This window comes from Panthera uncia, assembly GCF_023721935.1.
Source record: "Panthera uncia isolate 11264 chromosome B2 unlocalized genomic scaffold, Puncia_PCG_1.0 HiC_scaffold_24, whole genome shotgun sequence".
Classification (NCBI taxonomy): Eukaryota; Metazoa; Chordata; class Mammalia; order Carnivora; family Felidae; genus Panthera; species Panthera uncia.
In genome coordinates this window covers 33,338,033-33,350,227 of record NW_026057580.1, presented here as the reverse complement: position 1 = coordinate 33,350,227, position 12,195 = coordinate 33,338,033, and the positions used below count along the sequence as shown (strand labels likewise).

Here is a 12,195-nt window from a genome sequence, read left to right as displayed (position 1 = left end):
AATTGTAATTAAAAAAATTTTTTTAATGTTTATTTTTGAGATAGAGCGAGAGAGCGGGAGAGAGACAAAGAGAGAGGGAGAATCGGAATCAGAAGCATGCTCCAGGCTCTGGGCTGTCAGTACAGAGCCTGACGCGGGGCTTGAACCCACGAACTGTGAGATCATGACCTGAGCCAAAGTCAGACTGAACCACCCAGGTGCCCCTCTGAATTGTAATTTTATAGCAGTGACCTGAGGGTGAGATTGGGTGTTACAGCTGCGTATTCTGGAGCTCCATCTTAATTTACCGGCTTAGAATCTCTGGGGAAAGAAGCCATGAACTTGCATTTTAAAACCATTTCAGGTCATTCTTATGTTTGCTAAAGTATGAAAAGCACTACCCTAAGCCATACCATAATCCTATGTAGTGTATAAAGCACATTAACATGCTCTTTTCCTCCCTTTGGATGGTTAAGCTATTTTTTTAAGTAAACTAAAATAAAGACCCCTTGCTTACTAGTCATTATCATAATGGAATGTTAACTTTCCCAAGTTCACAACTAGCTAAATTCCAGTTTCAAGAGTTAGAAAAATAAGACTGGGCTAACATCTATAGGTAACTGTGTACCTAATATCACTTAAAGGGCAGTTAGTTACTTTTTATAAATTTAAAAATTTTTCCCCTTTCTAATAGAAGGAAGTAAGCTTAGGTATTCAAGCATACATTTTGAACAAGAAGCATTTCTGAGCATGTTTGATAAATATGTCCACTCTATTTCATTTTTCCTGATTATTTTATTATCATATTGGTAGCATATTAATAAACATTAAGACTTGTTGCTACTGAAAAAGTAGAAGTTTTGGGTTAGTCTTTCAATTTTGGACGGGAGGGGAAAGAATTGTAAACATAAACACTAAAGGCCCATTTCATTCACTAATTTTCTTGCCTTGAAAGTGCCAGGCAAAGTAGCTTTCTCTCTCTGGTTTTCATTTAGGATTGGAGTGGGGTAGGAAGTCCAATGCCAGACCAGCAGAGTAAGTTTTGGGAGGTAAGCATAAACCACACTGTGACTGGACAGGAAATGCTTGCACTGCTGTTGAAGGTGAGTTAAAGTCACAGCATCAGGAGTTCCTATAAAAATAGCTGTTTTTATAAACAATCCCAGCTAAAGTCTATGGAACATATTTTTAAAAATTGTATTAAAATCAGAAATATAATTAGTGGTGTTTTCATGTTTCTGTTGCACGTTTCTGTTTCAGAGATCTGAACCTGGGAGCTCCTTTAGGGACTTGTAACATTGGAATGAATATATAATTTAATTGTCTGTATACTTAATAAAAGTTTACACATGTACACCATTTTCTGGTCTTGTAGTTTACACATTCTGAAAATCAATATATTGGGTCTTTTAGTAAATGTAAGTCAATTAGACCCTGAGGACTAATCAATGATAAAAAGTTTACTTAGAAAGTGGAAGCACTGTAATTTATTTATTCACAGGGGCACAAAGAAACAAAATCAATGGCATCGAAGTGGGTGATTGGTTCTTTCTTTCAGGTTGAGGTAAGTTAAAACCATAGGATCAACTTCTGTGTGCATTCTCCTTTCGTTAAAGGAGACATGTATATTGATCGGGGCAGGAAGTAGGGAAAATGAGGCTGACTATTGATCAACTTTTATCACAGAGTTAATGGTTAAGGCAAACCAAATGTCAGATATTGTAAGATAACACTGGCATGTCTTAGGATGAGGAGTGAAAACAGTCATGATTCAGTATGGCACGGGCAAGCATCCAAATTCTTGCATATCACTGCGGGTTTATGTGATCTTTCAAGTCAGCCTTGCAATCCGAGTGCACTGATGTGCATGCTGGAAGAGTGCAGGGGAAGCCTGCTTTTGTTCTCGCATCCTTGCTAAGAGTGGATGTGCAGGTAAAATATTTTTCAGGGATGTTAAATTACTGGAACATATTGTGTGTAGGAGATAACTTCAGATGACAAGTATTTTCAGTTTAAATGTGATTTGTAGGCTTGAGTTTCTAGAACACCTTAATACGGATTTGAATACTTTTTAAAGATTTCTTTACAAAGCAGCATAGGCCCCATTTTCTTAGCCATAGAGCTAAATGCGCCTTAAATATATTGGGACCTAGGACTTTAGCTTAAGTCTTAAGTTTCATTGACCTGTCAGGGGGATCTTACAGGACAGAGTGGGGGAAGGGAGGGGGGGGGGAATAGATGAAAACCTGATGGAAGCTCCAGAAGGTGAGGTCTCAGAGTGGTCTTGAACTATTGGACTGACAGACTGTGGTCCTACTCCCAGACATCATCTTTCTTCTCTCCAAGGAGCCCCACGAATTAACTCCTTTGTCTTCTTTACTCCCATTCAAGGCCTCCAGCTGCACTGAACAGTCTCACATTCTCCCATTCCTCCAAAACGTCTTTTGTTTTTTCACTTAAAAACATTAGGGAAGGGCAAAAGCCTACCTAAGACATAACAGTAGATTTTTGGTAGGGTGCATTTTATTGTTTAAGCATGGATAACTCGGGGAATATTTTATTTATAATATATGCCAAGACAGCAGGCATAAACCACAACTCTCATCCTAGAACTAAAATCAGATTCCTCCAGTTTTTCTGAGGGGAGTGTAATCTATGAATCTCTGTTTTTTCCTTACAGGACTCCAGGGGATTGTGTGGGGATGCCTGGGGCCAGGGGTGAGGGCTGCTGCTGGGGGGGGTGATGCGATGGGAGGAATGGCGGGCTCATGTTTGTTCCCACTTCTGCCTCCTTCTATTTCAGTGCCTTCACTGCAAGGCTTACTCTAGACCCCACTGAAAAGTAAGACAAAAAGTGGGGACTTGGATGAGGGTGGGGATGCAAATCCTGGCAGATAACAGACAAATGCTGACCTGGGGTAACCTTCCTGGTTAGGATGTGTGCTCCCAGGTGGCCATTTGTTCAGAAGCAATTCTGATAAATTGGAGTCTGGCTGAATCTCCAATTGGATGGGGACCTACTGTTCCAGCATAATCACAATTGGGCTAATCCAACACTTTTCTGAAAAGTGGAGCATAAAGCACAAAACACAGATTCATTGTATCAGGTTGCCGTGGAAACCTCAAAGTGCTCAACATGTAAGTTTCCTGTTTGTAATAGTGGAAAGGTTATTAGACAGCAGTTTAGATATTTGTCTAATGATTTAAGCCCAGCGGTGCTCCAACCCAGTTGTGCATCAGTATCATCAGGAGGGCTAGTTACAACAGATCAATATGTGAGGAAAAGGGAACTCTTGTGCACTGTTGGTGGACGTGTACAGTGGTACAGCCACTATAGAAAACAGTATGGAGTCCCTCAAAAAAGTAAAAATAGAAATACCACACTGATTCCACTACTGGGTATTTATTTAAGGAAAAAACACTAATCTGAAGAGATACATGCACCAGTATATTTATTGCAGCATTATTTACAATAGCCAAGCTATGGAAGAAACCTAAGTGTCCATCATTAGATGAAGGATAGAGAAGATAATACACGCACGCGTGCACACACACACACACACACACACACACTGAAATATTACTCAGCCATACAAAAGAATGAAATCTTGCAACAACATGGATGGACCTAGATGGTATTATGCTAAGTGAAATAAGTCAGACAGAGAAAGACAAATACTGTATGATTTCCTTGATATGTGGAATCTAGAAAACAAAACAAATGAACAAACAAAACAGAACGCATACTCCAAAGTACAGAAAATAAACTGGTGGTTGCCAGACAGGTGGGTGTTGGGAGAATGGATGAAATAGATGAAGGAGATTAAGAGGTACAAACTTCCAGGTATAAAGTAAAGAAGTCATGGGGATGTAAAAGTACATCAAAGAGAAGAAAGTTGATAGAATTATAGTAATTTTGTATGGTAACAGATGGTGGCTAGACTTATTGTGGTGATTATTTTGTAATGTGTATAAATATTGAATCACTATGTTGCATACCTGAAACTACTGTAAGATTGTATGTGAATTATACTTTTAAAAAAACCCAAAAGATTTCTGTCCCCACTTCCAGAGTTTCTGATTGACTAGGTCTGGGGCAGGGCCTGAGAATTCACATTTATTTTTAATAAGTTCCCAGTAATGTTGATGTTAATGGCTTAAAGACCGTACTTTGAGAACCCCTACTGTAAGCCTCGAGCTCTTATTCATATTTATTTATTTACTTTTAATATGAAATTTATTGTCAAATTGGTTTCCATACAACACCCAGTGCTCATCCCAACAGGTGCCCTCCTCAGTGCCCATCACCCACCCTTCTCTCCCTCCCACCCCCCCATCAACCCTCAGTTTATTCTCAGTTTTTTTATTTTTAAATTTTTTTTCAACGTTTTTTATTTATTTTGGGGACAGAGAGAGACAGAGCATGAACGGGGAAGGGGCAGAGAGAGAGGGAGACACAGAATCGGAAACAGGCTCCAGGCTCCGAGCCATCAGCCCAGAGCCTGACGCGGGGCTCGAACTCACGGACCGCGAGATCGTGACCTGGCTGAAGTCGGACGCTTAACCGACTGCGCCACCCAGGCACCCCTATTCTCAGTTTTTAAGAGTCTCTTATGGTTTGGCTCCCTCCCTCTCTAACTTTTTTTTTTCCTTCCCCTCCCTCATGGTCTTCTGTTAAGTTTCTCAGGAGCCACATAAGAGTGAAAGCATATGGTATTTGTCTTTCTCTGTATGGCTTATTTCACTTAGCATAACACTTTCCAGTTCCATCCATGTTGCTACAAAAGGCCATATTTCATTCTTTCTCATTGCCAAGTAGTATTCCACTATATATATAAACCATATCTTCTTCATCCATTCATCAGTTGATGGACATTTAGGCTCTTTCCATAATTTGGCTATTGTTGACAGTGCTGCTATAAACATGGGGGTACAAGTGCCCCTATGCATCAGCACTCCTGTATCCCTTGGGTAAATGGTGCTGGGAGACTGGACAGCAACATGCAGAAGAGTGAAACTAGACCACTTTCTTACACCATTCACAAAAATAAACTCAAAATGGATAAGGACCTGAATGTGACACAGTAAACCATCAAAACCCTAGAGGAGCAAGCAGGAGAAAACCTCTCTGACCTCAGCCGCAGCAATTTCTTACTTGACCCATCTCCAAAGGCAAGAGAATTGAAAGCAAAAATGAACTATTGGGACCTCATCAAGATAAAAAGCTTCTGCATTGCAAAGGAAACAATCAACAAAACTAAAAGGCAACCGACAGAATGGAAAAAGATATTTGCAAATGACATATCGGACAAAGGGCTAATATCCAGAATCTATAAAGAACTCACCAAACTCCACACATGAAAAACAAATAACCCAGTGAAGAAATGGGCAGAAAACATGAATAGACACTTCTCTAAAGAAGACATCCGGATGGCCAACAGGCACATGAAAAGATGCTCAACGTCACTCCTCATCAGGGAAATACAAATCAAAACCACACTGAGATACCACCTCACGTCAGTCAGAGTGGCTAAAATGAACAAGTCTTATTCATATTTAAAGTTAGCCAGCCATTGGGGTGCCTGGGCGGCTCAGTCAGTTAAGCATCTGACTTTGGCTCAGGTCATGATCACTCAGTTTGTGAGTTCAAGTCCCACATCAGGCTCTGTACTGACAGCTCAGAGCCTGGAAAATGCTTCCAATTCTGTGTCTCCCTCTCCCTCTGCCCTTCCCTCACTCACGCTCTGTATCTCTCTCTCAAAAATAAATAAACATTAAAAAAATACAATAAAATAGGGGTGGCTGGGTGGCTCAGTTGGTTAAGCGTCTGACTTCGGCTCAGGTCATGATCTTACAGTTCATGGGTTGGAGCCCCGCCGCGTCAGGCTCTGTGCTGACAGCTCAGAGCCTGGAGCCTGCTTCAGATCCTGTGTCTCCCTCTCTTTCTGCCCCTCCCCTGCTCACACTAGTCTCTCTCTCAAAGATAAATAAACATAAAAAAAAACAACTAAAAAACAAAATAAAATAAAGTTAGGCAATCATGTAGAGCCCCTAATGTCTTGTAAATCTTGTAGCTTAGACCAAAAACCTTAATTGGTTTTGTGATTATGTGAAGCTTTGAGGATAAAAAGTCCATTGTCAAATTCAAGAGCACCTGGACTAGAATCCTGGCTTTGTCTCTTAAGGAATTTGTGTGTGTGTGTGTGTGTGTGTGTGTGTGTGTGTGTGCGCTCGTGCGCGCACGTGTGTGTGTGTGTGTGTGTGTGTGTGTCAAGATTTCATTGCTGTAAAATTGATACTTATATTTTGCAACATGTTTGCTAAGCATTAAAAAAAAATCACATGTAAATTCTTACCATATATACACCCATTAGGATGGCTTTCTTTCAAAACGTGTTGGCAGGAATGTGGAAAAATTGGAACACTTATTCACTCTTGGTAAAATATTGCAACTGCTATGGAAAACACTATGCAGATTCTTAAAAAAATTATTAGTAGAACTAACATATGATATAGAAATCCCACTTCTAGGCATATATCCAAGAGAATTGAAAACAGGGTGTTGAAGAGATATTTGCACACCCATGTTCATAGCAGCATAGCCATGAGGTGGAACCAGTTCAAATGTCCACTAACAGATAAATGGATAAACAAAATGTGGTTATAAACATACAATGGAATATTATTTAGCTTTAAAAAGGAAGGAAATTCTGACACAGGCTACAACATGAATGAACCTTGATGACATTATGCTAGTTGAAACAAGCATAGTCAAATAAGTCACTAAATGAAAATACTGTATGATTACTGTATGCACCACTTACATGAGGTACCTAGAGTAGTCAAATTTATAGAACCAGACAGTGGTGGTTACCAGGGGCTGGGGGAAGAGAAAAGAGGGGAGTTATTGTTTAATGAGTTCACAGTTTTACTTTTGCAAGATGAAAAAGTTCTGGAGATCTGTTTCACAACAATGTGAATACATTTAACATTACAGAACTATACACTTGAAAATGGTTAAGATGGAGAATTTTATGTGATATGAATTGTCCACAGTTAAAAACAAGAATACTCTTGACACGACATCCAATACATGGTGGTAATAACAACATTAGTTCCTTTTCTTCCTGCCCTTCTACCATCCTCTGCCAAATTCTCTACTTTTTTCATTTAAAAATGTTTGATAATATACAGTATCAAGCAAACCTTCTAAAATATGTATTGTGCATTAACTGAAAAGTATAACCAATGGAGAAACGGGAACCCTCTTGCACTGTTGGTGGGAATGCAAACTGGTGCAGCCACTCTGGAAAACAGTGTGGAGGTTCCTCAAAAACTTAAAAATAGATCTACCCTATGACCCAGCAATAGCACTGCTAGGAATTTACCCAAGGGATACAGGAGTACTGATGCATGGGGCACTTGTACCCCAATGTTTATAGCAGAACTCTCAACAACAGCCAAATTATGAAAAGAGCCTAAATGTCCATCAACTGATGAATGGATAAAGAAATCGTGGTTTATATACACAATGGAGTACTACGTGGAAATGAGAAAGAATGAAATATGGCCTTTTGTAGCAACGTGGATGGAACTGGAGAGTGTTATGCTAAGTGAAATAAGCCATACAGAGAAAGACAGATACCATATGTTTTCACTCTTAGGTGGATCCTGAGAAACTTAACAGAAATCCATGGGGGAGGGGAAGGAAAAAAAAAAAAAGAGGTTAGAGTGGGAGAGAGCCAAAGCATAAAAGACTCTTAAAAACTGAGAACAAACTGAGGGTTGATGGGGGGTGGGAGGGAGGGGAGGGTGGGTGATGGGTATTGAGGAGGGCACCTTTTGGGATGGGCACTGGGTGTTGTATGGAAACCAATTTGACAATAAATTTCATTAAAAAAAGTATAACCAATTCTTAACTGTGCATGTGGTATTTTTTTCATCCAAGATAACAATCAAGTTGCGCCCATTAAGCATAGACATAAAAATTAAATTGTGAGGTATTCATAGAATGGAATACTATATAGCAACAAAAATGAATGGAATACAACTACATGCAACAATACAAGTGACTCTTGCAAACATAAAAGGAATAAACGCAGTCAAAATTAAACCATGCTGTTAGAAGTTATTATGGGTTACTGCTGTGGGAGTCGGAAGTGACGGAAAGAGAGCATTAGAGGGATTTTAAGGTGTTGGTGATACTCATGTTCTATTTCCTGAACCTGTGTGCTGGTTACATGGGTGTGATCAATTTTTTTTACATTTTTTTTACGTTTTTATTTATTTTTGAGACAGAGAGAAAGTACCAGGTGGGGAGGGACAGAGAGAGAGGGAGACAGGAACCAAAGAGAGCTCTGCACTGACGGAGAGAGCCCGATGTGGGGCTCGAACCCACCAGCTGTGAGATCATGACCTGAGCCAAAGTTGGATGCTTAGTCAAGCAAGCCACCCAGGAGCCCTGGATGTGCTCAATTTTTGAAAAATCACCAAGCTGTATATCCGTGTGATACATGTATTTTTCTGAATGTATGTTACAATAAACTTTTTTTAAAAATGAAACCAGGAGATTTCAACAATAGAATGATTTTATTTGAATTATCTAATGACTTCAGCCATCTGCATTTGCTGTGTGCAAAGCCACAGAGGGTCACTATCATCAGGAAGAAAAAAGCAAACAAAACAAGGCTACTTAAATAAATGACATCTACAAATCTCAATGGTTCAAAATAGCCTGGTGCTCCCAGGGTGACTTACAGTATGAGCGCATCTTAAATTAGTCACTTGATTTATAAACACTCGGCCCTGCAGGAGCACTACGAGGAGAAAGAATGCAGATAATGGGCTACTGGTACTTATCCGACAGATGGTTTTTGCTGTTGATGAGGATGAGGATGATGAAGACAAGTTTGCAGCAGTATTTGGACTTAAATAAAGGATGGTATGCACACCTCAAGCCCACAGAGGAGACATATGTGAAAGCAGTCTCTCTAAATTGCCAGATCTTGCTAATACAACTGGCTCTGCTCAAATATTTCCCTGTCCCATGTGTGTATTTAGCACACTCTTAGGCATCAGCTCAGCCTGAACAAGGTATCAAGGAAATGTCAAGGAAGAAGACATAGGGCCTTGACTGGCACTCCCAACTGTGAATGAGGTGTTAATTACACAGGAAAACATTACAGACTATTTGGGAAATTCAGTTTTCTTTTTTTACATTGTGAGCGGAAATAAGATTTATGACTGATGTAAAAACTTACCACATTTTGGAATCAATGATATGTGAAAAAAGGGGGATTGGAATACTTATGTGAGAATGCATAATATCCTAAATGCATTTTATTTCTTAACAGATATTTAAAAATACATCTATGATAGCAACAACCCTACTCATAAAGGTCTGATTATTTCAGGGATCAGACAAGTGGCTCTTTGAAGGACATGGGAAGAGGATATAATTCAGCATGGACAAATGATTTGAAATAGGTTTAGAGCCCAGGAAAGATGAGTCCACACTATGTTGCCATTCCCAATACTGCCTTTCTTCTTTTGGGTGGGATCTCAAAATTTCTAAATCATTCCACAATTTCCCCATCTTTCTGTCCCCTGTACATGTTCTGAGTAACTCCAGTGGCTTTTCAAAACAAGTTAGAAATATGACAATATTATGTAATCCCCCTCAGCTACAATTGAATAAGTGATAATCTAAATGCATTGGGCTGAGCCAAAGGGTCTGGTCTGTCAGTAATGTCTATAGTCACTGTTTAGTATTCCTATTAAGTTATTATGTTGTTACTAATTTGGTCATGAAGATTAAGTATAGTCGAGGTCTGACCTCTTAACCCCCTTCTGTTTGAATATACTAACAATCAACTTTCCCTCCTGTGCCCTGAGCTATCCATGTTGTACAAAAAAAAACTTAAGAAAAGTCTATGACTAACAATTATAAAAATGGTTACCATTTATCAAGTACTTGCCATGGTCCAGGCAGAGACTGCTGAGCAATGACTTAACATTAGTTTGCTTAACCTTTTCAAAACTACCTTGGGAGGGTGGTACCGTTCCGTTCCAATTTTACAGAGAGAGAAAGGTTAAACATCTCACTCCAAATCACTCTTCTCTTAATTGGTGGGGCAAAAATTTAAAGCCGAGTGTATCTGATCTTAAAATCCATAATCCTCAGAATTGAGGTTTCCTTGGTCGGTATCCTGATCATTTTTTTAATGTTTATTTTTGAGAGGGAGAGAGAGGGAGAGAGGAGGAGGATGGGCAGAGAGAGAGGGAGACACAGAATCTGAGGCAGGCTCCAGGTTCTGAGCTGTCAGCACAGAGCCCAATGTGGGTCTCGAACTCATGAACTGTGAAATCATGATCTGAGCTGAAGTTAGAGGCTTAACCAACTGAGCCACCCAGGTGCCCCCCCTGCCCCAATCATTCACAATTTAGGTTACTTTGCTGCTGTAATTGTTGAGTTTCTCTTATTTTCTCACAACCAAGGCAGATTTTTTTAACGTCCCAGTTGCTTATCACTTTGTCCTTTGGAATTTGGGTCTCCTGGGCTCTCACCTGCTCCCCTGACTTCTGCTTGCTCTTGCCTCAGAATCTACCCTGACTTCTGCAGACCTTTCATCCTGCCATTGGGATTTGTCTGGACTTCTGATTGCCTTGCCAACCATCAACTCTCTCAGTCCCAATTTCTGGCTCTGTTTTCTATGCCTGCCATTGTCATTCTCTGCCAAGGCACTTGATTCATCTTGGTATCATGTGTGGGGCAACAGTAGAGTGTGGCTAAACAACTTCCGGAACATGCTGGGAATATATTTTAACATCTCTGTGCCACAATAAGAGGGTGGATGCTGGAAGCACACTGTAAAATGTTCTTTTCCTCCATAACTGGAAATTCACAGCAGGCATGCTCACAGAAGGGAAATGGGGAATCAGGCCTTGTACACAGTCTTCTTGGTCTGAGGATGATGCCTCTGGTCTTCCACAACTCTAAGCACTTTCATAATGCCTCGTGAAGGCAGAATTTTCTCTTTCACTTTTGTTAAGGGAACCTGTTATATTTTTAATTTAGAGCAGATAGAATCAACATGTAGAGGAAAAAATAATGCAGATAAATTGTTATGTCTACTTTCATAGAAACATTAAAATGAAAACAATGTACTGAGGTTCCCCAAGAAGCTTCAGAGAGGTCAGAGTCTGAGCCAGTAAAACAAGAACACACTTGGCCTCAACAGCCGGCTCTGGGACAAAGAAATCATCAATGATATTTTATATCTTGATTTCAATTAACATAAAGTTATAGTGGGTAAAATTTCAGCATTTTTGAGTTGCCTACTTTAAAAGATGAAATGTATCCTCCAGGGTAGAATTTTAGAACTGCATTTTGAATGTGAAGGATTGATTAACCAGCACCAAATAAATTCACAGGAATACATTTTGCAGCTATCCAATAACTGCCGGGTAAATGAAGAGAATTCCAGAGGATACATAAGATGATCTATAAAGGTCACCTGATTTGAAAGAGAACTTTTAGTGCATAATTCTCAATTCATCAATTTGAATTTAATAGGTCAAATTGCATTTTGGATATTTAAATGCTGACTTCAGAACCAAACCCTAACCAAAAGATGGGTAAATTTATTTAAGAAAAATGTACTGTCTGTGTTTTATATATGGTGCAGGGGGGAAACACATTAATATGACTAAGACCTGGGTCTTGCCTTCAAAGTAGAAGACAAAGGACAGTTATTCATAACAACTATTTGGATTGACTTGTTCATTTGGTTATGGGTAAGCTTAGGAGTTCTGGGGAGGGAAAGGAAGAATAAGTTCTTGCCCATAGTGATTATGTGCTAGTCTTCAATAACTCCCTTCAGCCTTCTCTTTGAGAGGGAAGAGAAGGAGGTAGGGTCATCAGCATGGGAGTGAAATGTAGGGAGAAAGTCATCTGTACACCCTCAGCAACAAGATGGGGCACCAAACCATAAAATGTCTTTTTAAACAGGGACAGCATTTCCTGGATGCTTCTGCACTGACATAGATGTGTGTATCCTCTTTGGTCCTTTTCTGCTCTGATACTTAACACCAACTTTTTGATCGAGTGTGTTCAGAAGGCATTTCCCAGCCCATCACTCTTTTTTTTTTTTTTTTTTTTTTTTGGTTTGATCCTTGATTGATCCAAGTATTGGGAAATGTACTGACGACCTTCAA

General features: G+C 39.7%; 1 protein-coding gene across 1 annotated transcript in view; it reads right to left on the bottom strand.

Annotated features, from left to right (window-relative positions):
- Nucleotides 1-12,195, bottom strand: part of COL19A1 (collagen type XIX alpha 1 chain) — a 323,690-nt gene that overhangs the window by 102,545 nt on the left and 208,950 nt on the right. The gene's annotated exons all lie outside the window — the stretch shown is intronic.